Here is a 25,922-nt window from a genome sequence, read left to right as displayed (position 1 = left end):
TTTCAAAAGTATATAAATTTTGAGATTTTCTAGATTTCATTAATAACAACTTTTTGTAATTTATAAAATAATTATAATTATATTGTCCAGTATTATGATTTGATTTTAGTAAAATGTTTTTTTATCGAATCGATTCTCTTAGGAAGATCTTTAAGGATGTTTTTATAATTATTGTTTTTTTTAGAAACTAGGAATTCAGATTCGATGTTCTATTTCTTATCGTATTTGGTATCGCTCTTCAAGAAGAGTACTTGGAATAGTACGCAGCTATACCTGAAGTAGTATATAGTGATTTTATCAGGACAAACTTGAATTTTTCTAATTACAGTAGAGACACCCGTATTCCATTATCCGAATACTCTAATATACAAACGTTCTGTTCTTATTCGTAGCGTATGTTTACATACAATATATTCAGGTTACAACGTAAATACAACGTATTTTCCTGTGTTCGACCAGTTAAACGCGATCGTATTGATTCAGTGTGAAGCGGAGAACGGTATCGCGACGACAAGTGAACGAAAACTGTGTAGTTTTAACTATCGAAGAGAAATATAAAGTAATTAAAGATGTCGAAAGTGGTGAAAGTGCAACGAAATCGGCAAGAATACACGGTGGGTCGAGACGCAACGGGAACGTAATTCTACACAGCTGTTTACGATAAAAAATTTATGCGACTTAGCGGCTGAAAAGATATGGGATCCTTGGATGTTGAAAGAGACTGTCAATTCTGTTCATTTCTACTTGAATAAGTGAAGTGATTTAATGCAAAAGAAAGTAATTCTATTATCCGAAAATTCTATTATCCGGCCACTTTTGTCTCCGTATTAGTTCGGGTGTCTCTCTACTGTACGTGGTATAAATCGGATCGCCTTAGGGGGACGAGAGCCGCAAACGTGCCTTCAAATAGTCGTATTCTCGAATCAAGATAAATCAAGATCGGATCTCTTCTTATATCTAATCGATCGAATCGTATTGTCGAATCGTGTCACTCGTGTCGCTGAAAATCATATCAATTGATATCAATTTGACCGATTGGCAAGTTGGTTTGACATTTTGAGGAAAATCTCGGAGATGATTGAACAAAAATCGGCGCGACGATCTCTCCACGATAATTGAAACTCGAACGGATAACATACTCGAGTTGGACAGGATTGGATCGATTCGTCGTATGGGATTGGGATTCGAACTCTCGTAGTGCACGGTATGTAGGCCACGGTTCAGACCGATCCATTCGTCAATGCAAGATGTAATTGACTCGAGAGGCAAGCTCATTCTTAAGTCCGTATGGTAATCCGTCCGTGGATGGATGTACAATGAATATAAGGCGGAGGAAGAAAAAGCTTTGTAGCCCATTGTTGCTAATTTTTCAAAGCCTGTATATTGTATGGCAAAGTTTTTCTTTTTCTTTCTCCGCGATTGATTCTTCTTCTCCCTCTTCTCTTTCTTTTTCTTCTTCTTGCCACGTGGTAAGCATGCCAGATACCGGATACGCAAAATCCCCCGTTTCGCTGCGTCGATAAAACTTAGAGATCAATAATATTTATCGACCGTGTAAGAGAGAAAACGAAACTCATTCCAAATCCAAAATTTACGAGCCACGTTTCGCAACGGCGACGTAAGATCGGTCGAAGGACATTTACCAAGCAACCATTACCATTACCCGTCCAACCCGTGGCCCGTTTCCAAGCTTTCTTTTTCCAAGCGGTATCGAATGGGCCGTTCGCTTCATCAGGAAGCGATCGTCGTTGCCGGCCGACACGCCGAGAACACGTGGGACGACAATCATCGTAGGAACGATCGGCTACATAGACTTTCACTGACATTCTCCCGCGGTGTGCCGCCTCCCACACCGTGCGCACGTGGTGATTAGCCACGAATTACGACGCCCGTTCTCATCCACGATCCGCCGAGTGGGCTTCGAGTTGCTTCCCTCTCTCTCTCTCTCTCTCTCTTCGGTCGGACGGAGTCGAATCGGCGAGAAAACACGTTTCACGGGCGATAAGACATCACGCACGTCGTTTCTTCTCGGCGAGGGGGAGATGTTTGCAAATTTTCGATGGGACGAGACAATTAAACATATCCCTGAATCCCGCTAGAATCGATATTTCACGACGGCGTGGCGTGATGGAGCGTCGATTAGGAGAGTATCGATCGATCGATCGAGGATTTAGAAGCGGCTAGATGGACTTTCACCGCCATTCCCGGACTCCTACGCTCCTACCAGGAAATTCCCCCTCCCTCCAAGACGAATTCATTCTTACGCCGCGACGGCCTTAAAGGCCTCCCGGTGGCGCGTTCACTTCTCGGCGTGGATGGAATGCCAGCAACGGACGGCACCCGATCGCTCGTGTCGATGTGCATTTTTCCATAAAATCTACAGCCGACGAGTTCTATCGTTTATTAAGGGGGCAAAGGTTACTTCCTTCTCGCGAAATTATGGGTTTAACTTTTCCTCCTCGGACGATTTAACCGATGAAACGATTTCACGAATGATAAAGTTTTTATATTTTGAACGTTTTATGCGTCTATTTGACAATATTTTAAAGATATTAAATATACGTAAATATTCGAATCGAATGCAAAAGCTAACTTAAAATGATTTCGCGCACAGATCAATACGATTTTTATATCTTGATATTTGATCCTCGTCCGCTGCTTTCAGAAATAATTTCAACTCGATTCGCTCACGAAACTGAAAAACTTTAAAAATAATATTCCACGAGTGTCAAACTCGGATTAAGATGCAGCCCGATCCTCGAGATCACGAAAATCTACTCGACAATATATTATTTTACGCTTCGATTAATACGCAAAGAGCTTAGAAAAGATATTCTAAAAAAAAATCAATGGTAAATAAATATTGCCGACGTTCGAAAATCCAATATTCGAAAGCGATGTTATATCGTTGCGTGCAGGATGGGACGTTACCCGGGGGAGAAAATCCGGATTAAACTGGGATCAAAGTGGGATCTACGCTTCTTTCCAATCGTTGCAGATTTGTTTATCAACAACGTATCGTTGTATCGTGATAATGGTAACATCGGTAAACGACCACGTATAAAAGAAGATTAATCTATCGCGAGTTATTATAGAGGCTACTGCTACGTTGCTACCCTTTATAAGCGCAACGGTTTATCTTATTTATGGGGTTATGCTTATAATATTTCAACTGCCGCCCACTTAGAGCCGGGCCCTTACTACAGGTGGTCAGAGGAACGGACGGTCGAGGCCGCGGAGCGAGCATCGCGGACGCCGTTGCCGTTTGCAAGCAAGCATCGCCGGTGTTCTAACTCTAAATACCAGCTTTATGAGGTTTCCGTGTAAGCCGTGGCAACGTTTCCACAAATTTATTATCTTATCGCGCACCTGTACGCGCTCCTCGCCTCTCTCCTCGCAAAAACAACCATCATTCCTTCCAAGATTTCATCCGTATCCATTCCCACTCCCGATATCCCCCTTTTTTTCCACAGATAAGAAATATCCAATCCATCGATCCTCGTGTTGTTGTATCAATCCGGCAAGATATACTTTCGCCGGTGAACGAAAAAGGAAAATCATCGCCCTCCTCGATTCGTCTAAAAAGGGAGCGAAAAAGGGGCGAGAGATTCGTCGTTTCAGGACGAGGAACGGTGCACGGTGAAAAGATTGGCGGAGTATATATACATATATATATATACATATATTTCTTATGGCCGGAAACCGAGGCATAAGTCCCGGTGTTTACGAGATTCCCGCACGTAGGCGTTTAGCGAAATTCATTATTCCCCCCTCATTACTATCCCCCTCCCTCCCTCCTTAACGCTCTCGGTTAACGTGGCCGCGTTCAAATCGCTACAGTTTACGAGCGGTTACTGCTCCAACTTTTCCTCCCCCTTCCCTCTCCTTCGCCGCGACCGTTTACCATTCGTTCCGTTCGGCGGCGTTAAAGCTTGTTGACCGAAGTAGAGGCGCGCTCGATGGTACACGCACGCGACGTACACGCGGTGTTCCAGCTCTCGTATAAATCTCGCGCGGAATCACGCGCGGTTGGCTCATAGATTTATGCGGGCGGCGAGAGAGAGAGGGAGAGAGAGAGAGGAGCTTCAAGCGTACCCTTTGAGAGCGGGTAGTTGGGTGCGGAGGGGGATACATTAATTGCCTTGTCGGTTGCTACGCCTGCCCCGTGTAAGAGGATTGTTATGGTAATGAGGGAGAGGGAGGGGGATCGGAGTCTTTCTCTTCTCTCGCCACTTGTTGTCGTTTAAAGGCGAAGCTTGTTGTCGTTTTGTCGCCGAGATATTTCGTACGGGCTTTCGAAAGGGGGAAGGATAATGGAGGAGAGATGGACGTGTGCGGAGGATGAGGCGGCATTTTGAGGTGGCGTGTGTGATTCTGGATAATTTGAAGGGCGAGTCGATCGAGAAACGGAGGAAAAAGGAAACGGTTGGTTGGTCGCCGGTTCTCTCGGATGCGCATTTCTGCGACCACCTCGAGTCACTTAGCGAGTCTTCATTATTTATTTCAATAACAAATTTCTGATTAAATTTCGAAGAATTTCAAAAATAAAAGAAAATGAAATCGGTGATAAGTTTATTCGAAATATCTCGTCCCTCGTTCGATAATTATTTATCGGGAAATTGGTTATTTATATTTCTTTTCGCAAAGAATGTTTCGATTAGTTCAATCACGAATCCTATTTACCTTTAAATCATAAAAATTTTTTACAATTTTTATATTCCTTTTCGTCGATGAGCTCAATTTCAACCGTTGAAATATTTACATCGATACACCCTACACTTATGCATTTTCAATTCTATTAATTCTTTATTCTTCCCAATTTATATATATATATAGTATAAAGCAGTTGAAACGAAGAAATATTAATTCAAGTTGCACACTGTTCCAGCTCCATCGACTGTTGGAAACGCGTGGAAGAAGGACCTAAGAACAGGCAGCATCCAAAAAGATCGACGTTCTCCGAGAATCGTTGGGAGCGGTTATATAAGACGATTACGCATGCCTTGCTCGCGATATCCAACGTTCGTACGGAAGCGTGCGCATGCGCACGTACGCGCGTGATATTTATTGGGTACCACCGCGTTGCTATCCCTTGGCTCCCCAACGTAACGTACGGTACCGGTCGGTTGATATCGATTCCGCGCGGGGAGATAACGATCGTTCCGTTCCTTTTCGGATCCCGCTCTCCGGAAACTGTGGGCTGGGTGGTAGTAGGCAGGATGGTTATTACTTACTGCCAAGCCGTTGCTCTTGTACGCCCAAGACTTATGGGACACCGAGTCTATTCGCCGGGTGTATATACACTTGCCATTAACGCGGCTTACTTAACCGAGTTGGAGCGAAGGTAGGGAATTTTCTTTTCTCTCTCGTGCTGAAAATACGGCGGATTGTCATTATTCGTCGGCTGTCGTTCGATTCCGCGGTTCGATATCGTAATCGTGGGAAGGGAATAGTTTAGGTAGTTGGATAAGTGGCTTCTAATTTTCGTCGGAGAGAATGGTATCCGAAGGGGGGATCACGTCGAGTGCTTCCTTTCGAAAGAAGATTCGTATCGGCCGTTTCTCTCGAAGCTCCACCGCGGTCGGTGGTGGTGGCGGTTATTAGAGGCACAGGTTTAAAGAGGAAACTGGAGGAATTCCGTGCACTCCCGTGTTGGGAGAGCGTGTCTCGCGCGGACCCACTGTTCTGTCGCTCGCTTCGAATCCGGCCAACGCCCGTTTCGCATGCCGACGCTCTCTTCCTCCTCTCTCTCTCCCCTTTTTCCCCCAAGCAGAGGATTTCTTAGGGAAATGGCCGCGTAGCTGCCCTAAATGGCAGCGAGTCGTTAACGCGGTGTCTCCGCGCTTTTCTCCCCTTGACAGTTGCCCGCCATTGTTGGCGCCTACTTGCCAGCTTCCATTCCAGTGCCTCCTCCACCTATCACGAGTCTCACCCTCGCCTTAATAAGGCGTCTCAGATCTCGAGCTTACGGATCTCTCTCTCTCTCTCAAACAGATCTTTCTCTCTAAGAGATATCGCGTGATCGAATTGATAAATTGGCGGAGAGATTCTCCTTCTCGGATCTTGGTTGGTACTTGGATTCTTGAATATAATCAAATCGTTTCCCTCCCTCGTTAAAAAAGAGTCGGGAGAGAGAAATTTATTATTGAAAATTCCTCCCCTCCTCTTCCTTTGCCTCGGTTTTTACCGACCGATATAAAAATCCTTGGAGAGAAGGTACAACCCCGTTAACAATCGAGGATCTTTACGACTTCCCTTTTTTTCCAGGCTGGTAAAGGAGTTTGATTCACGCACACATGCACGGCAGTGGACACGGTACGTAGCACACTTTGATATCGCGTTGCGTCGGTGTGACACAAATTTTTCGAAGAGATTCGTCTCTCCCTCCGGGGGGATCAAATTGGTGGTATACGTACGAAAGTAAATTTAGGATCCGCCTGGGTGGTTCCAATTTAATCAATCCCGGCAAACCTCTCCCCGACCAAACGCGTATGTCGTTGTGCGTTGATTTCAATTTCAATGAAAGACATCGGGCATAAATTCTTCCCGTCCCGGATGGAGCAAGCGGCTGCTCATCCATATTAACCTTAACGAAACGTCTCTTCCGGGTGTGGTCCCGGGAATGAAATCCAAACGGATTTTTTGCCCGATCCGGGCTGAACTCGAGAAGGAATCCGTTCTTGGCCGTTCTCGTGGTTTAATCTCAATCTTTTCCCTTTTTTAAAGGGAACTTTTTCCCTTCTTTTTAGCAAAGAATCGCGACAAAGATTGGGATACGTTTTCACCAGCGATCGATCTTGCTGCGGCGATAGATTCGATGGAAAAGTCGAAGAGAGGGAAAACGTAACAATCTCCTCCAGTTTCGTGGATTAAAACCTGTTCCAAATCGTTTCGAACCTGTTAAATATCGAAAACATTGTCGAGACGGACACTCGGTTCCCCGAGCGAACGGTATTTGATCAATCCCGCGGAGAGGTCGAGGATTCGATCGAGGAGTCTTGCTGCCGGAGTTTCGAAGAGGTAACTCGAAGCGAGGCCTCCTTTCTCGACGGAAGGACGAAACGATAATCGCGGGAACAGTTCGGAGGCACCGGTTTAATGCGCGCTCCGCCGATCTTTAGAGCCTTTAATAAGGGGTTTTCGTAAATAACGAGGCCTGCCCCGAGTAAACGTGTCTATTTGCGCGATTCGACGCCACGAAGCCTCTCGCCGATTCCCCGTATAATCCACAAAAGCCACAGGAAGTTGTAAATTAATTTTCGAAATTGATCGTGAACATTGTAACATCGTTTCTACGATATATACTTTACCCGGATACTTTTCTTCCTTCTCTTCTCTCCTTTACGCTGTTAACGACGAATCAATTTTTTACCCTCTCCATAGTCGATATAATTTTTATCTCCCGAAGCGACCGGTTTCCCGCGATAAAACAATCGCGATCGGTTAAAAGGCATATACGGCCGTACAGAGATGGACGCGATAAAAGTTTATTAGTTTGTTCAGCGTCGATTGTTCCATCGTTGAGGAGGAAATTTCGAAATGGAACCAGATAGAGAAGAACGAATCCACCTGCTCGAACGCATTACGATTCGAATTCGGAGTTTCGATCTCTCAGGTTTGTGGGGCGCGTGGGCGAGGATCCCCGCGGTTCGCCGCGGCGCGTCGACCCCTCGCTTCCAAGAAGTGGAAACGTCCGCTCGTATCTCACGCAGGTGGAGGGGGAGATTTCGTGCATTTCGGCCCTCTCTACGAATAATGTATACCCTCGTTGGTCATCGGCCAGCCCCACGACCCCTGGGGTACAGGCGATACCGCGATTAGTAATCGCGTGTTGCCGCTCTCCTCCTTCGTGCCTACCCTCTCCCTCCTTCCTTCCTTCCTTCTGTCGCGCCAATATATATATATGTGGCCTGCCCTCCTCTGACAAATTGCGCCAAAATGCCCGATGCTAAATTTCCATTACTCCACCCGCGCGTACACGGCTCGTGTTCTCCAGATTTGGCGATTCTCGTCAAATTTTACCTTTTTAATTCTTCTAGATTCTCCGTTAAAGGGAGAAAGAAGGGGATGGATTAGTTTACGAAGTAATTTGGAATGCATTCCTAAAAATGTGGACGTCTCGAATTCTTTAACCCTCCCGTTAAGATGGGATCGCGATACAACAATTTGTTTTCGTATTACACGTTTCCTCGAATCTGGTCCGAATATTTTTAATAGTCGTCCGGAGTTTGGAATTATTTAAAATACTGGAGGAGTCTGTAGCTGGGGTCTTCGTAATTCGTTTAATTAACGACGCGATGTTTTCCATCATCGATGGTGATAAGCCACGAGTACCGTTAACGACCTCTCTCGGACGCCGTTCTCGGAAATTTTTACGAACGAGGAATCGTTCCTTCGATAATCAACAATTTCTTTTACCCAATTTTTCCAAGGGACGATACGAGCGATGGACATAGGAGCGCGATATGATCGTTGGAAGAATGCTAGAATGCTGTCTCGAGTGGGACAGGCGCACTCGAGAGCGTCCTCGGAGAGCTATAAATCGCGGCGTGGGGGTAAGCCACACAGGTCGTGGGCAACAGTAGGCAGGGTAATTGGCGAAATGTGGTAATCCCTAATTACAGCAGATACCTACAGCGCCTAATTCCGTAACGTATTACGCCGAATCTCGGCGCGCAGGTGGCCGGAAATTAACGGCGTATCCGCGTAATTGCCCCTCCAAAAACTGCACTTACGAGGGACCCCCGTAAATTCTTTTCTCCCGCCTTTCTCACCATCGACACGCTCTTACGATTAATCCGCGAATGAAATTATTAATCCCCCCAGTAATACTCATTTCTCATCCCTGGAGGAGAGAAGATCCACCCTATCTCCTATATTTCTTTATCTATCCTTGCCTCGAGTTGTTATCTTCTAATTCCTCGATTTAAACGGGAAAAGAAGATATTAAAAGGAAGAAAAGCGCCAGAGATAATTTCCCTGTCGACCACCTGTCCCGGTCTCCTTTGAACGATAGAGAGCAAGATTCGACGGCTCGTTGATTTATGCGACCGCTCCTGCCACGGCAAGTTGGAATCGACGCACCACCACCCCGCCCGTTATGTATTCCGTATAAATTGAAAACCGCAATAAATCGGTTTACAGGAGCGGATAAAGGAGCTCGTAAACGGGGATAAAATACACGGACGTCAGTGGTCTGTTTAACAAATCCGACCGGCGACCGGGCGACAAGCGACGTCGTTACGATGAACATCGATATAGTCCGTGTTTCTCCAATTTTACGTTCGCTATTTACGGGAGGGAGCACGGGAAGAGAGAGAGAGAGAGAAAGATTCTCTAACTGGCCCACGCAGGACCCTTCCCTCCAATAATAAAGATGTCTCTACACGATTTTATACGACTCTATCCACGCACACGGATTTTACGATCACGTTTACCTGTCATCGTCGCGCCATCGTCTCGTCTCGTACACGGATCGCACCCGGCTTTAACACCTCGTAAAATTATGACCGATCGCGAGCCTAATGGTGGCAGGATACCGCGAGTTACGAGATACACAATTGCGAATCGTCGTAACAACGGCGTCCTTTGATCCAATACGGAATATTGCGCCGCGTGGGAATTCCTTTACCGCCTTGCGAAACACGAATTGTAATAAACGCGAATTCGGAATTCGATGGAGCACGTAACGTATATGATATATATATGTACGTTTTAATGGGCGATGTTCTGTACTTTCCAATGGTTTATCTGGAGCCGTTGTACGCGCTACTACTATCGTTACGCGGGGAAAGGTGTCGATTAAAAAAAGGGGATCCATCAAAACAGGATTGGAAGCCACCGGCGACGCCTGTCCGCCGATTCCTCTCTTTGGACGCGAGCGTTAGCACGCGGCCGGTAAATGCCGGGGATCGAAATGGCGGGCGAGAAACATCGTACGAGATAAGCTCACGTAGGTGAGAAAAAGACCCGTCCGATAAGTGGCTGTCCTCCAGAGACAGAGAGGGAGAGAGAGAGAGAGAGAATGAGAAGGGAGGAAGAGAAGCCTTCCATTCCAGCCGGATGGTATAAATCAGCGCTACGTTAAGTGGTTCTCGTATTAATTAAGATAGCCACGTCGCGTACCACGCGACAATTCGTGATCCTTGGGACGAGCGGCCAAAGAGAACGAAAAGGAGGAGAAGAAGAAGAAGAAGAAGAAGAAGAAGGCTCACTTGAGGTAATTCTTCTCGCTGATAATTAATCCACTCAATTCCAATATTGCCATCCACTGCGTTTGTACCGTAGCGAAATAATTCGAGAAATTAATTCGACGTACCTGGACAAGTTGATTTTGCGAAGAAACAGAGACAACGACGAGCATTGGCTTTTATTTATTTATTTCCCTTCCGATTGTTGGACTTACCACTTACCACTTCTCTCCTCCGAGGAGAGAATCACCGAGCGAGGGAGGTAAGGAGAGGTGAGAAGGTTGGCATAATGGCGTAATTATCCGTGGACGAGACAAATTGCGTACACGGCTGGCCGCGACGCGCCACCACCCGACTCCGCAGCCACGTAGCTCCCATGTAGCGCGTAGGAGTCGAACTTTGCTCTTAGAGGCCACGTGTAACGTCCCCGCGATTGTCTCGTTAAAGTCGCCGCGGGATGCCTCTCCCCCGCCTTTCTCCTCGCGCGTGGGCGTCCCGGCCCGAAATTAACGAGAGAATTACAAGCAGTGTATTTCCAATAATAATCCCGTGTTTTCTCATTCTTTCTCTCTCTTCTTTTTCAATCCTTTGCGCTCGAAAGGCGACTCGCCGCGGATCGAAAGACAGGACTTTTTTCGGTTTGTATTTAATTCTTAGAAAACGATATTGCGTTTAATTAATGTGGAATAGAAAAGTGAATGTTTAATATATATATATGCGATGTTAAATAATAGATATATGTGAATGTTTAATACGTAGTTGCTTTAAGTAATTGATTAATTTACTAAAGGAAAGAAAGATTTGTTCTTGCCGAAACGGAAACCAGATATAGACGTGAACGAATTTTATAAGTTAATATTATTTATAATATTTGTAAGTTAAAAATCATTTTATGTTATCTGTAAGACACTCGTCGCATTCGCAAAATTATCTCGAGTTGGCCGACCGAAAAGAGACACTTAAAGGGATCGAAAGACAGGACTTTTTTCGGTTTGTATTTAATTCTTAGAAAACGATATTGCGTTTAATTAATGTGGAATAGAAAAGTGAATGTTTAATATATATATATGCGATGTTAAATAATAGATATATGTGAATGTTTAATACGTAGTTGCTTTAAGTAATTGATTAATTTACTAAAGGAAAGAAAGATTTGTTCTTGCCGAAACGGAAACCAGATATAGACGTGAAATTTTATAAGTTAATATTATTTATAATATTTGTAAGTTAAAAATCATTTTATGTTATCTGTAAGACACTCGTCGCATTCGCAAAATTATCTCGAGTTGGCCGACCGAAAAGAGACACTTAAGGGGCATAGATGTTATTTAAAGTGAACAACGAGAGTCAAATGATTTCTTTTTTCGTGTAATTGTAAATTCTTCTCTTTCTTTTCCAGCTCTTCCCGTAAATCGAAACTGAACGAGGTTAGAGAGGACGTCTTCTCCTTTCATCCGTCACAATTATGGAAATTACAACCTAGCCCTCGGTTTCGCACTTGTGCGTTTTCCGTCCACGATAAATCACGTAAATGCGAAATACTTAATACTGGCCAGTCCACAGGAACACCCTTTGTCTCTGGGGATAATAAGTTGAAACGGTGTTGCGGTGCATCGAACCCCGGCAGCCGCTTATAATTTTCGTTCCACACCGCCAACAGCGCCAACCACTCTGCCGCTATCGCTGCCTCCTTGGCCAGCCGGGGTCATTACCGCGCGTAGGAATACCTATCCCTTATTATCTTTTCTTTATCTGCCCGCTCACGTATCAATTTACTTATCCGCGAATCACTTTATCGGCCGATCTATCACTGCAGGCTCCTGCGACGCGGCGGCGGCGGCCAACTATGTAATAGGAAAAGTAACCGCCGCGTGTGCCGCGTGTAATTCAGCTGCAACCGCGAAAAGTCACGCACCACTGCCGCGGCAATTTTTTCCAGAGAGACGTCGGGACGAGGATCCGATGGATGCGCGAAATTGCTACGCCAAGCGTGGAATATTTCTGTTACATGTGTTTACGACGTTTCGATCGATGATGAATAAAAGTTTGACAAAATTCGATCGATCGAAAGATGAATCTAGATACGTCGTTCGGATGGATCGAGATATTTAAGATCTTAAGTAAGAGATTATTCTGAAAGAATAACGTAACATCGTTTAAATTCTGTTATAAAGTTTGGAAACGTTTCGTTTCGAGAATAATAATCTACGCACAGAAAGGAATAATTTTTAATTCTATTTAATTGGACTGTTTCGATTTCGTTGACATAATGGGGTCGGTTAGAACAAATCACCCATCTATATAACATAATTTATTTCTATTCCTTAATAAATTTAGAAGAAAATTCTGAGAAACATATTTTAAAATCGAGATCGTCGAGAATGGATATTCTTACGAAACAATGTCCAACAGTGCAATGTCTAAATTACCGTCGGAATATCCTGTCACAGACAACAACGCGAATGAAGAAATCTCCGCCTTCTTCTCAGCCGGCCGCGTGAGAACGTCGTCGTCTCCTCGACACGTGCGATCGTAGGCAGCAACAGCAGCAGCTCGTCGTCATCGTCGTCCTGCCGCCGTCGCGAGCCCCGAGTGAGGCGTGAGGTCGTTGCGGAACATGCATACGAACGACAACGATTCCTCAACGCTTGTCGCGTCCCCCGTGACAGCTGGACCGTTGGGGGAGGGGGGAGGTAAAAGCGCGTTTTCCATCGAGCGAACCGCAACCGAGACGAGGAAAAGGAAAGGGCACGAATGCGAAACGGTGGCCGAGCCGTATGCGCGCGACGCTTCGCAAATTGTATTACCGCCGTCGGTGTATAAAGATACACCGCAAACGCGATTGTCCTCGGCTCGTGGTGTAGCAGTGGGAGCGAAACGTGCGATGGCGAAACGAGTGAAGCGCGTTAAACGCACAGAGAGAGAGAGAGAGAGAAAGAGAGAGTTATATATATAGACTATACATATATAACCGCACGTGTAGGCGAGTCTGTACTTTTTTTTTATTATCTCCTCGCGTATAATAGGAGAAAATTATTTGAGCTTGTATGGATAGTTTAATTTTCTTTTATTGTGATATATATTATTTGTAACTTTGAAATGAAATATCGATATACACTTAAAAATGAAAAGAACAAAATTACTAAGATGATAATTTAATAAAATAAGAATAAAAATAAGAATTAAAGAAATATTGTAAGAAAATATACGAACCGAACAAAGATCAAACGAACAATGAAGATAGCTTAAAATCAATCCATGAATATTACAAACAATTCGAAATAACACAAGCGTCGTTGAGTGATTTTGTAATTTTATAATCATTCCAAGATTTTCTTTCTCTTAAATTTTATCCGTCGTTCCATCATTGTTCCGTCGATATCCTTTTCATCCATCGTCGAAACGTATTCTTTATCTTGGAACTGATGTAAAATTGCGAATCACTGTGTTTCATCGGTGTAGCATCACTGGAGGAGGATACGTAACAAGTGTACTGACTCGATTTAAAAAGTCACGTTGCGTGTGCCACGTAGTTTCGAACAGTGTGCGTGACCATTTTTCTACGCTCTTCTACTCTTCTCCCTTTGGTCGTTGCTTACGAGTCTATCTTCTCCTCTCCCTTACGTATACATCACCGTTTCGCTCGTCTCCACCGAGATAACGACAGATGTTTATGCATAATGCGTCGTCCCTCCTCGGTGACCAAGGTTCAAGTAATTTCCGCGTTGTTAGAGTTGTCGCGGTTCCTCTGACCTCGCTCGTACTCCACGTTGCTTCGAGGCAACGCGTTAACACTTTTCAATCTCACCACCAGACTAATAATCCACGATTGTATTTTTCCTTTCGAGATGGTAAAAGCGTAACAGTTTTCAATTCCATCACAAGATTAATTCGATTGTATTTTCTTTTGAGAGAGTAAAAACGTAATACTTTTCAACTTCATCACAAGGATAATTCAACGATTATATTTTCCTTTTAAGATGGTAAAAATTTAACATTTTTCAATCCCATCACGAGGCTAATTCAACGATTATATTTTCCTTTTAAAATGGTAAAAGCGTAACAGTTTTCAATTCCATCACAAGATTAATTCGATTGTATTTTCTTTTGAGAGATTAAAAAGATAACACTTTTCAATATCACAAGGATAATTCAACGATTATATTTTCCTTTTAAGATGGTAAAAATTTAACATTTTTCAATCCCATCACGAGGCTAATTCAACGATTATATTTTTCTTTCAAGATGGTAAAAACGTAATCTTTCAACGATTATATTTTCCTTTTAAAATGGTAGAAACGTAACAGTTTTCAATTCCATCACAAGATTAATTCGATTGTATTTTCTTTTGAGAGAGTAAAAACGTAATACTTTTCAACTTCATCACAAGGATAATTCAACGATACAGTTTCCTTTTAAAATGGTAAAAATTTAACATTTTTCAATTCCATCACGAGGCAATTCAATTATATTTTTCTTCTCAAGATGGTAAAAACGTAATATCTTCCGACGATTATATTTTAAAATGGTAACAAAACGTAACACTTTTTAATTCCATCACGAGGCTAATTCATCGATTATATTTTCTTTTTAAGATGGTAAAAATTTAACACTTTTCAATCCTATCACGAGGCAATTCAATTATATTTTTCTTCTGAAGATGGTAAAAACGTAGTATCTTTGGACGATTATATTTTAAAATGGTAGAAACGTAACACTTTTTAATCACGAGGTTGATTCAACGATTATATTTTCCTCTTAAGATGGTAAAAAACGCAAGAGTTAAAGGGAGCGTATCGAATTTGAGTTGGATCCGATTGGCCGATTCCCCGCGAGTTTGCCAAGGGCAAAGTTGGTGAAAACAATTTCAATGAATACTGATGACAGGTGGGATGGTAGCCGGCGCGAGTGGACTCGCGCTGCCGGGAGCACGACTCTATAAAAGGCGGCTTAAATCAACGAAGGAAAGAATACGGATCACGGAGGTATTACCTACGCGCGGGCCATTGTTCGCGTTCTCATTGGCATTCATGGGGTGCGCGGCCGGCCGTTCTATCAATACCATATAATACCCGACGCTATTATGAGTTATCGCGCCATTGTTTCTCAGCAAGCGTATCGGCACGGCGCTCCACAACCTCTTAATGCACGCTTCCACTCCCCCCACCGTTTAACGTCTCACTTTCTCACTCGTTACTACCGTTTAACCGTCCGCCCATCGACAAAAACTCGGAAAAACGAACAGAAATAACAAATCCTTGGAGAATCTCGATCATCATCAGGATAATCCTACATCTATCTCTACTGAGTCGCAAGAAAAGAAGAATTGATAGTCGTGATATACTTTGATGGCGAGAAAAAGAAGAAACTCGTAAGCTCCACCCCCTCCAGAAAAGAACGTAAAAGTATCCCGGCGTGGAAGAACGCGTGGCGTGGCGTTTCTCGAACCGTTTGAAACGACGACCACGACGACGCCCCGAATTCTCTCCTCTGTAATCGCAACCCGGCGAAGAAAACGAAAAGGGCTCGCTTATATTTAGTCGATTTCAAACGATCCAACTTCGGTGAACGTTGCATCGAGTCCTCTCTCTCTCCTTCTCTCTCCCTTTATCCGTTATTTTCGCCCTCGCAACTGTCCTTTGAAACGAAGCGAACAAAGAAGTAGGGGAGAAGAGAGAGAGAGGGAGAGATTAGTGGCGACAACGAAAGACGGAGGAAGACGGATAGAAAAATGGAGAAATAAATAAGTAACGGAGGAAAGACGGAGAAGCGGCGGGGAAGATGGGAGAAAAGGAAAAGGAAAAAAAAAAGGAAAGAATGAATGGAGGAACAAGCGCCTACGCCTTGGACTCCCTCTATTATGATAGTTTCTTCCTCTCCGTTCCGTTCTCCTCTTCGTGCACGCATGCCAGCCACTGACTAAGCACTCGCTCCTTCTGACAATGAGTCAGTGCACTGACTCGAGGAGGGAAGCGGAGAGAAAAAAAGGGGGAAATAAAAAAGAAAAGGCAAAAATGAACTCTCGTACCACGTACGGTCCAAGGATGAAGAAGAGGCGGAGGAGAGAAGAAGAAGCAGAAGAAGAAGAAGAAAAAGAAGAAGAAGAAGAAGAAGAAATCTCGCTCGAGGAATACGGGTCAACGACAGGATGCGATACATCACTGTCGAGAATCGAGCTCGCTCGCGGGTCAAAGTTTACCGAATCGGGAGGACATTTCTCCTTCTCGTCTCTGCCTTCTTCTTTCGCGCTCCTCTTTTTCTCTTCTCTTTCTTTTTCTCTCCGGTTGCCGAGCCTCATGCATCATCCCGAATCGAGCCTCCGCCACTGACTCGTCTCAATTCCCTTCGCGGCTTAATTAACTTCTTCCTCTATTCCCCCCTCTTCCACTTTCACGAATCGACTTGGATTCGATCCAAACTTCAACTTTAACGCGTATTTAACGCCGATAAACGGAAAATTCGAAACTTTCGAAAAGAATGGGAGGATAATACGCGTGCATCTCGCGTAAAGGCGGATTTACCTCGAAGCGATTACCGTTAAAAGCAGTGGTAATCCTGCTTTCTACAGTCCCGCGAAAAACTAAGGGCTTTTTATCCCCTTCCTTATCCTCCGATTTTTCTTCTCCTTCCCTTTCCAAGATCGCCTGATCGAATTCCAGGATCGTAGATCCATCGTAGATTCTTATCGGAAGATAAGATAAGACCGGGCGTTCTAAATCGATCCGAGTTGCGATTGCCTGTGGTCATTTTGGATCCTGTAGTGGAATCTGGTGAATAAAACAAGGATGCAGGAGTTATTTTTAATTTGAGAATTGGAATTGGAACTTGGACTAAGCTAATATCACAGAGAAAGCTCGTCACTTTTGGAGGGAGGAGAAAAACATAACCAACTTTGCACGTGGGCGAGAGACAATGAAATTTCCAAATAGTTGCTCTCGAGTTGTTCGAGATCGAATTTGAACCGGCGCCAAACACGGCGCGAATAAGGGTGGGGCGTCGAAAGAAGAACGTCGATCGTCGCTTTGCATTCCTCTGTTTAAGTACCTTCGTCTCCCCCGTTTTATCCGAACCACCTTTTCTTCCACATAAAATCGAAATGAAATCTCGATAGTGATTCCTCGCGATAGGGAAATGGCGTAGAAATCCTCTATCCATCGACCGTACATACGAAGAGTTTCGCTCTAATTGACGAGCATCAATCACGGTGGACAAATATATTTGTAAACAGGGAGATGGGGGGAGGGCCGGTCGTGGAGAACGTGGCTCCTCAACGTGGCCTTACCCGTGTATCGTGTAATTTATTCCCCTAACGTAGCCCATTATGCGGCTACGACATGTCATCTGGCTCACAGATCCGAAGAAGAGCGAGCGAGGAGATATCCGAATAGGGCTCGTGCGAGGGGCCGAGGAGAGGGAGAGAGAGAGGGAGAGAGGAGATCCGTATCGGTAATCGGTAACACTAGTAACCGTTAGTGACGTGACGATTTGGACAGGAACGTGGGACCCACCACGAATAGATGCTCGTTCCTGATGTGTATATATATATATATGTGTGTTTTTCTTTTGCTCTCTTCCCCTTGAGAGGGATCCATTCGCTTCGATTTTGATCGATCGAATAAACTCGAGTACACGGCTACCGTTAATCCTTGTAAAAAGACTCTCGTTCCAAAGGCCGTTGCACGAGAATAACCATTTTGGAGGAGGAGGAGGGGGGGAGGATCGAATTCGAGCCCACGTCACGTTTGATAAAGGAGCAGGAGTAATAATTCGCGAGATCGAAGGGTCACGAGCCGGGCCCCGACCTTCTCGCCGATCCTCGAAACGAGGCAAATCGGTTGCAATCGGCTCGAGAACTCTACGTGACGGTATTGAACGACCATTTCCTTCGATTCACGGCGAATTATCCTCCCCTCCCTCAAACGAAATATTCTTTCTCATCGTGACTCGCGTATTTTTTTACACCCTCCGATAACCGACCTTTCTCACGAACACCATCACTCCCTTCGTTCGTGCTCCACGAATAAACAACAAAATGAAGAAACGGAAGCGAACCATATCCCCTCTCCTTCGAATCGTATTCTCGAGTGCGCGAAAGTTAGAAAATGTTATGCGTAAACATTTAAGAAAGAAGTAGAGAAAACCGCTCGATTTCCGGAGGTCGTTCACGCGTATCCTCCTGGGGGAAAGGGGTGTCCCCGATACACATGCACGCGGGTATCGATCGAAAATAAAAGGGCCGCGCCGCTACGTCGGACAATCACCATAACTCTGCCTCTTCGCTCGAAAGGCATCTCGTTATCTTCAATCTCGAAACAATACGATACACGTTGGCAGAGGAAGGGGGGAGGGCGAGGTTAGTTAGAGGGAGGGCGTTAGGGAAAGGGTATCTCTCTCTCTCTCGTGATGGGCGCGGCGGGGGGACGAATCGGTCGATCGATCGTCGCCGCGTCGGTTCCGATCCACTCGCATGGGTGCACCATAGATCGAATGGGTAAGCGAATGGGCCATCAGTCACCAGATAATCTTTGCCTCCTCGGCAATATTGACAATGACAAAGGGGCCCGATACGAGGCGCAAGCGGCTCGCTACCTGTTTCCATCCTTCCGCTCTCTCTCTTCCTCCCTCCTTAATTTCCCACCGCCGCTCTTTCCGCCCGTCCGTCGCTCCAACGTGCGCGTCTTATCAATCATGTCTCCTCTGACGCGAGAATCCCTCTCGTTCTCTTCCTCTCTCAACCGATTCGAATCGTAACGCATGAGAAAGGAGTCTTCTTACGTTTGGACGGATTGTGCCGTACACGAATATGCACAAGTCGCGTCGGTGTACGCGCGGTGGAGTTAATAAGAATCGCGGAGGAAATCGTGAATCGTTTTTCGAGGAATCGAGTATCGTCCCAGCCAGCTTCCCTTTGCGAAATAACTCGCGGAATCGCGGCCATAAAGCGGCCGTTTTTCCGGGAACTTGGAAACACGGAAGCGCAGCCCCGTCAGGGACACCGGTCGTAGGTCTGGCGAGTCCCGCCCGGTAGCCGACAGGCTCCCTACCAGCGTCCAGGCGTTAGAGTGTAACAGCCGGTCTATCACCGGCCCACCAGAGATATCCACCAGCCGGTGTCTAGGCAGAGGCGAGCTGTATCTTGGCGGCGGATCGGCACGAAACACCTCTCGGGCTACCTAGCTCGGATGCGCGATAACGGTTCTTGTGCCTTTACGACCGGCCAAGATTAATCGCGGCAACGATGGACTCGCTCCCGTTTTAAGGTTACACGGGGTGGATCGGTCGATGGAATCGTTTCTTGCGCTTTCTCCGCGCGAGTGTAAGTAAGTTGCAGTTGTTCGAACGCTTCACGAGATGTTGTTTTTTCGGGGAAGAAAGGAAAGAGGGAAGAAAAGTGAAAGCAAAGAGTTGAGAAATCGAACGTACTACAATGTTGATATGCGCGCATTAATTAACATTCGTACGTGTCGAATGCGAATGTATATATAAATACACGATTCGTAGGCAATTTCAACTTTTGAAATTTAATTTCGATAAAACGGTTCATTAATCAGTCTCGTGCGTAAATCTATCGCAGTTATTTCGAACGCAAATTATAGATATTCGTTCGATCGCCTGGTTGCAATGCGTACGTATAGCAAAACTATGCATTAATGACATTAAAAAATAATCCCGCGAAACTGTACCCGTTGATTTGCAAGTGTCGAGTTTCAACATAGTGATTGGTGAGAGAGAAAAAAAAGAAAGGAAAAAAGGTTAACAGTTTTACATATTAATATCTATTATTGTACAATCTTGTACAATATATATATATATACTTATATATACATATACTGGTTTCCTCCGATAAACCGGCTTTTCATCGAGTTTTCTTTTCAACTCTCTTCTCTGGAAAAAATTAAATTATCCACGCGTCTAATCCATCCGTATTCACAGGGCGCGATCAAGGCGCAGAGCGGAAGAAGGAACGTTCGAGTCGTTCGTCAGGGAATCCACCCATAAGTCAGCCATTGCTTGCCGTACGTTCACGCGAGCCGCTCGGATGCAACCCGTTGAATTTATCACCTCTTAGCGGCCGAGAGCCCGATTACCGCCATAAGTAATGTCTTCAGCAAGATGTTTTCGCCGTCGGGTGTTCCGTGTGGTATCCACAAGGGCCACCGATATCTCCAGGATACCTTTCATCGCGCTGGAATTTACCCTTGCGTTTCCTCCCTCGCAACTTTTCCTCCCGAATATTTACAGAGAAGAAGGAGAAGAAAGGAAGTTGTTTCTTTCGAACAAATAAATTTTTCAAGAAACCAAAAAGGGATCGTGATTCTTCTTTCTTTTTTCCAATCTGTAATACCATCCTTGCGGTTTACGTATCGAACTCTCGATACGTTTCCTCGATCGAGGCGTATCGTAATTGAAACTGGTCCGTGCGATTATTCGTCTCGAGCCTCTCTCGTTTCGAAGCGATGGGCGAAAAGGGATCGGTGCGTGGATAAGCGAGAGAAGAAGAAGAAGAAGAAGAGGAAGGGAAAAAAGGAAAGAGCTTCTCTTTCGACGATGGTGATTCACTTCTACCCGTTCTAAGCCGCGAGGCACGAGCTCTATGGCGGCAATTAAACCTGGAGATAGATAGATAGATAGATAGAGAGCAACGACGAGACATTACGTACGACGAGAAGAAGCGAAAAGAAACGGGATGGGGAAATTTAATGGGCGGCGGCCTGTTAGGATGCACGATTAATTAAGCGGTCGTAAAACTGGCGATACGAGAACGATTTTCTCTGCGATTATCTCGCGTGATTCCTTTCTTGCTTGGATCGTTTTTTCATTGGAAATCTCTCGATTTTTTGCCAGAGGCTGAATGCTCGTCCCGAGTAAAATTGTGACGACGTTATTAACGACGACGAAAAGAAGACTCGTCGAGGGCCGTAGAATTTCGTTGAAAAGAATAAATTCGAAAAAACGTCGAGAAGGAAGGAAAAAAAGGAGGGTTCAAAGTTTAACGACGCATAAATTACGAAACTAGGAGGAGGATGTTAGGGCGTTATTATACAGAGGCGGAGGAAGGTGGATCATGAATGAAAGGCGAGGCGGAGTATATACGCGCTCGATATCCCGATGCGGATAGCCACGGTAAAGTAAGACTTCTCCGCGCCGACCAACAACCGAGGGGAAGAACCCGTTCGAGCCAGAGTTTATATACGGTGGTATAGCTGAGGGCAAGGCTGAGCCTGGCCCGCGATACCGTCTCACGCGAACAGGTTGAGACTTCCAGGACGGGCCCACGATTCCACAACAAACGATCCCCCCCTCCTCCCTCGTGCAACCGTCGATTACGACTCTCGCGAGAACTCTCGATAATTGCCGTCCACCGTTCGCCGCTACTTCCATCCAACCGTGCTGATCACTCCAACGATCGCATCAAAACTCCGGATCGAAAAACTCCCTTCTTAAATTTAAAACGACCACGAATGACGAATGTTATGTGTATATATATATATATACATATATATATGGAACGACAAAATAAAATTTAACGCGAGATTTCTATTCCGACAATGAACAAGTGAATAGATAAGTAAGATTCGTAGAGAATCCGGGCAAAAACGAGGTGAAAAGAGGGGGAAGGGATATAGTTTTTTTTTGGTTAATCAGGCGGAGGGGGAGCGATCGTGATCGGTTGTCATCGAAGAGCAGGTTGGCCTCGGGGAAGGGGGGCCGAGTTACACGTCGGAGGTTGGTGGGGGCCCTGGGGCCCCATTATGGGCGCTACCTCGTCGTTGGCGATATTACCGCAAATTGCCACCCTCAAAAGAGGAACGGCTCCGGAGGAACGCCGAGAGGAGTCGGCCGATTGCTCGGTGCATCGCCTACGTCTCGCAGCAACGTGGTCGATTTTACAACTGGGGCCCCCGTCAGCTCTCTTTTTTCGCCTCGCCTCCATCATCCGTTTCCCTTCCCCTCCCTCCTTCCCGCTCTTTCTCCGTATCCGCGCCGCGCGTAATACCGTAATCGGGCAATTTCGGAGCTTCCCGTTCGAATAAATCCATGGTTAATGCTCTCGCTCGCTCCTCCGCAACCCTGTGCGCGCCTTCCTATAGTTTTCTCGCGCCCCCGGGCCCCGGTGCAAGTCGCAAGCAGCGGAGGAGAGAAAGAAAAAGGAAGCGAGGAAGGACGAAGGAGAGGAAGGATGCTTCTATTCGAGGTGGAAGTCTCGCGTGCGGCTAAGTGGACTTGGAGAAAAGGGCCTCGAAAGGAGAACCACCACCATCGGAGGAGGAGGAGGAGGAGGAGGAGGAGGAGGAAGAAGACGAAGGAGGAGGAGAAGAAGAAGAAGATGATGATGATGATGAAGAAGACGAGGAGGACAAAGGAGAGAAGAGGAGAGGAGAGGAGAGGAGAGGAAAGGGATATAACACCATCCTCTCTCTCTCCACTGCCTTTTACCTCGGCCATCCTTCGCCTCACCCACCTGTCTGCCGGCAATCTTCTAGTAGCCTTGGGCTACCACTCCGCTGCTACCACAGGGGCTACTCTTCGGCTACCAACGTCCGGTCCTCCCGCTTTCCCTCGCGGTGCAGTAACCCCCGTGCAACCGTCTCCTTTCAAGGATACCTTCCAACGGATCGAACCTTCCTTTCCTGCGCGCCTATTTTCCCATTCATTTCATTTTTCCAACCCGTCTCCTCCGATTCTCTTAATCGATAAGCTCAAACTCGAAATATTTATCGAAATATCGAGCGGATAAAGAAAAAACGTGGCGGTAATAAAAGAATTGCGACTACTATTTTTTAACGTTCGTTCAATTCGAAAACGCGCCTTTCCTTCACGAATAAAATCAACCGTTTGAATCTATCTATATTCGTCAACAATACATCTGTAATGGTATTCTCGTGATCACGAATTCCTTCGAAAGAAACTCGAGGCCGTCGATATTCTCGTCTCGAAGGAATTTTAACGAACGCGTTTCCCAATGATAATTTAAATATCCACAGTTGCTGCTCGCATCGAACCAACGAAACTTGTCCGTGGTCGCTTCGACATCTCCGACACGATTTTCCCCAAGCTGGAATTTCCTCGGAGAAAATCTTCCCAGAGACGCATTTTCGTCGTCCACTTTACTCGTCGTTTCGCTCGATCGCGCAAAGGAGATGAGATACGAAGGCTTTCAAGAGGTTTCGCAAGAGGTCGAAACGAAGGCCCACCAAGTCGGGATTTACGGCTGCCATTTTATCAATTTCGATTAGCATACGCCGCATTTTAAACCATAATTCACTCTACCCGCCTCGTCCACAGCTGCCTACGTGTCCACGATACCAACTATTGCATCTAGGCGGTGGCTGCATCGACATCTCGATCCGCCACGCGATAAATCAACGGCCATTGATTTTTCCCTCTCCGCCCCCTTCGCGGGTTATTATCCACGGATGACTGGTCCGCGACGAACGTTTCTCTCGTTCCACAAATCTCACGTGTCTCTCTCTCTCTCTCTCTCGTGTCGCTGATTTATCCGAAAATTTCGGCGAGAAACGTTGGTGGCATACCCGATCTCGGCTACGCTCGAAGCGACAACGTTGACATTTTAATTCCAATCTTTAAGCAATAATAAACGTTCGAGATTGAACGTTGATGTAGACGTTGTTCCGGATGGTTACACGGGATAATCGAGCCAAACTGGTCCACTTTCCGACCAAATAATTTTTCTATGATCCCTCTCGCGCTGTTAAAACGTGTAATTAATATTTTTTCCTTCTCTTCCTTTTTTCCAATATCGAGCGAGATAATCAACCTCGATTTTTATAACCTCCACCAACTTTTGCTCGGACGAGTATTTGCAACGAGGAGTAAATTTAAATCAATTTCAACCTCGTTACCCTTTCCTTCCCCCTGTTCGCGTTAGAATTACCATCAATCCATTAATCCTCGAACTCGAAGGAAAATACGCCTCCATCCGAGGAGACGAGGACTCGAAGGGGTCGAAACTCGTCGCGGCACACGCGATCAACCTCGGCGGAGAGCAGCCACCGAGACGACGACGCGACGTAAGAAGATACCGATTACACGAGCGGCGGATGGATGGCAGCTTCTGGCAGGGGCGCAATTAAGAGGCAGCAATTACGCGCCACGAAACGTCGGAAGATCGAGCGAGCGCGGGACGCGCAACGTTCGGTAGTTAAGAGAGAGTGGCACGATCCTCTTTCCCAGCGGGGCACGCCGGTCACATCTTCATCCCGGGCTAATTGGCCGGAATGCTCGGTCCGCCAATTAAGCATTCGGCTAATTATTAATTACATCGACGCGTTCGAATTAATTCCCTTTCCTTCCCCCTCGGTTAGGCCGCGGGGCGCCGCAGCGCCGACAGCGCCTCGACTCGTCCCACACTTTGCTCGATCGCCACCCCTTTCTCGAGAGGAGGAGGGCCCCGCGAGCATCCCTCGGGGCAGATGCGGCCGCAGGTGTCGCCCATGCCTCTAATTAGCCGCGACAGCGGGACGACCAACCGCCCCTCTCCTTGTTATTCACGTATCGAGCCCAGTTCCTTCAAACTTTATTATGCGATAACGCGTGGACTTTCCTGGAAAATTATTTTCTCGAGGGGGATATATGTGCATACTTTGAATTAGAACGAAGAAAAGGGGCGCGTGAAAACAGTACCAGGGAGCTCGTGATTTCGTTCGATTTATTCAGCGTGGCACCGGAGGCGACGTGTAACTTAGGAGCTGCCAAGCCCCCGATCGCCTCCGGCTCACGAGGCAATCACGAGCAGAGCGTGACTCGTCTCGCCCCGCAACACGGGATTAGCTCGCGTAATTAGTGGAAAGACTGTCCGCCGAGGGATAGGTCTTCTTGAATCGAGACCTTTCCTACATTACTCACCCCCTCTTCCTTGGTTTGTATTTATACAACTCGGCGTGCGATGAGTCTCAGGCTACAAGTCGGGTTCACGCGCGGTTTACGACGCTTCTCCCTCTTTCCTCCAGCGTTGAGTCATTATCTTACTGCGAAGAAGCTGTAAAGAAGGGGAGGAAAGGATATTTAATGCGTTAAATATTGAGAAATCTTTGAAAAAAGGTAGCCTTTGCTTCGCTTGGTGCTTCGATCGTACTCTCCTCGCGATGCAAAGTTGGAGGGATTAAATCGCGGGTAGCTGCGCGCATATACATGCACACCTTATTCCGATTTATCTACTTTGGTAAGCCGGGGAGAGTCCTCGAGGTCGAGGCGAGAAGCGGGAAGAAGCGGGCGAGTTTAAAGTATCGGCGAGATGCAGGTGCGCGAGTACACGCGTGCGTGCGTGCGTGCGTGCGTGCGTGCGCTCGTTCGCTCGGTGCTCTCGCAATTTATTTCGCCGATCGCACGAACACAGTGAGCCCTTGCCTCGTATTATTTATGGTTATGGATCGGTGCCGTTTATAAGTTCGGTGGTACTTTGACCGACTACAAGTACCGGTTGTCTCGCAGTGAGTATATCATTAGCAGTTTTATTATTAGTAATCTCGAGCTCGAACACCGAGCAACGACCGCGGCTACTAATAAATTCCCCCTCTGGCGGTGGTGGCGGCGGTGGCGGTTCGAACAACGGCCAAGGTTATTAATTCCTCGGCGAATTTCGCGTGGAGCCCTTCGAGATCGCTCGTTCCTCGCTCCACGGGGTGAACTCCCCTCAACGCCCACGCGCTCGATACGACGAGTATCGCGTTTGGAGGAAGGAAGAATCGAATTTTCCTCGCTCCTCCGTGG

The 25,922-nt window shown here is 46.1% G+C and overlaps 2 long non-coding RNA genes across 2 annotated transcripts in view; one reads left to right on the top strand and one right to left on the bottom strand.

Annotated features, from left to right (window-relative positions):
* Positions 1-25,922, bottom strand: part of LOC133667076 (uncharacterized) — a 107,569-nt gene that overhangs the window by 7,367 nt on the left and 74,280 nt on the right. Inside the window, exon 2 of the long non-coding RNA XR_009832216.1 lies at positions 25,059-25,191. This is a non-coding gene — a long non-coding RNA (uncharacterized LOC133667076). The remainder of the gene's footprint in view (positions 1-25,058; positions 25,192-25,922) is intronic.
* On the top strand, positions 4,763-14,127 carry LOC133666845 (uncharacterized). Its single transcript, XR_009831590.1, has 2 exons — positions 4,763-10,219; positions 11,590-14,127. It is a non-coding gene; the product is annotated as an uncharacterized LOC133666845 (long non-coding RNA).

This window comes from Apis cerana, linkage group LG1 (assembly GCF_029169275.1).
Source record: "Apis cerana isolate GH-2021 linkage group LG1, AcerK_1.0, whole genome shotgun sequence".
In the NCBI taxonomy this organism is placed as follows: domain Eukaryota; kingdom Metazoa; phylum Arthropoda; class Insecta; order Hymenoptera; family Apidae; genus Apis; species Apis cerana.
The sequence above is the reverse complement of the archived record's forward strand: the minus strand, read 5'-3'. Positions and strand labels throughout refer to the sequence as shown.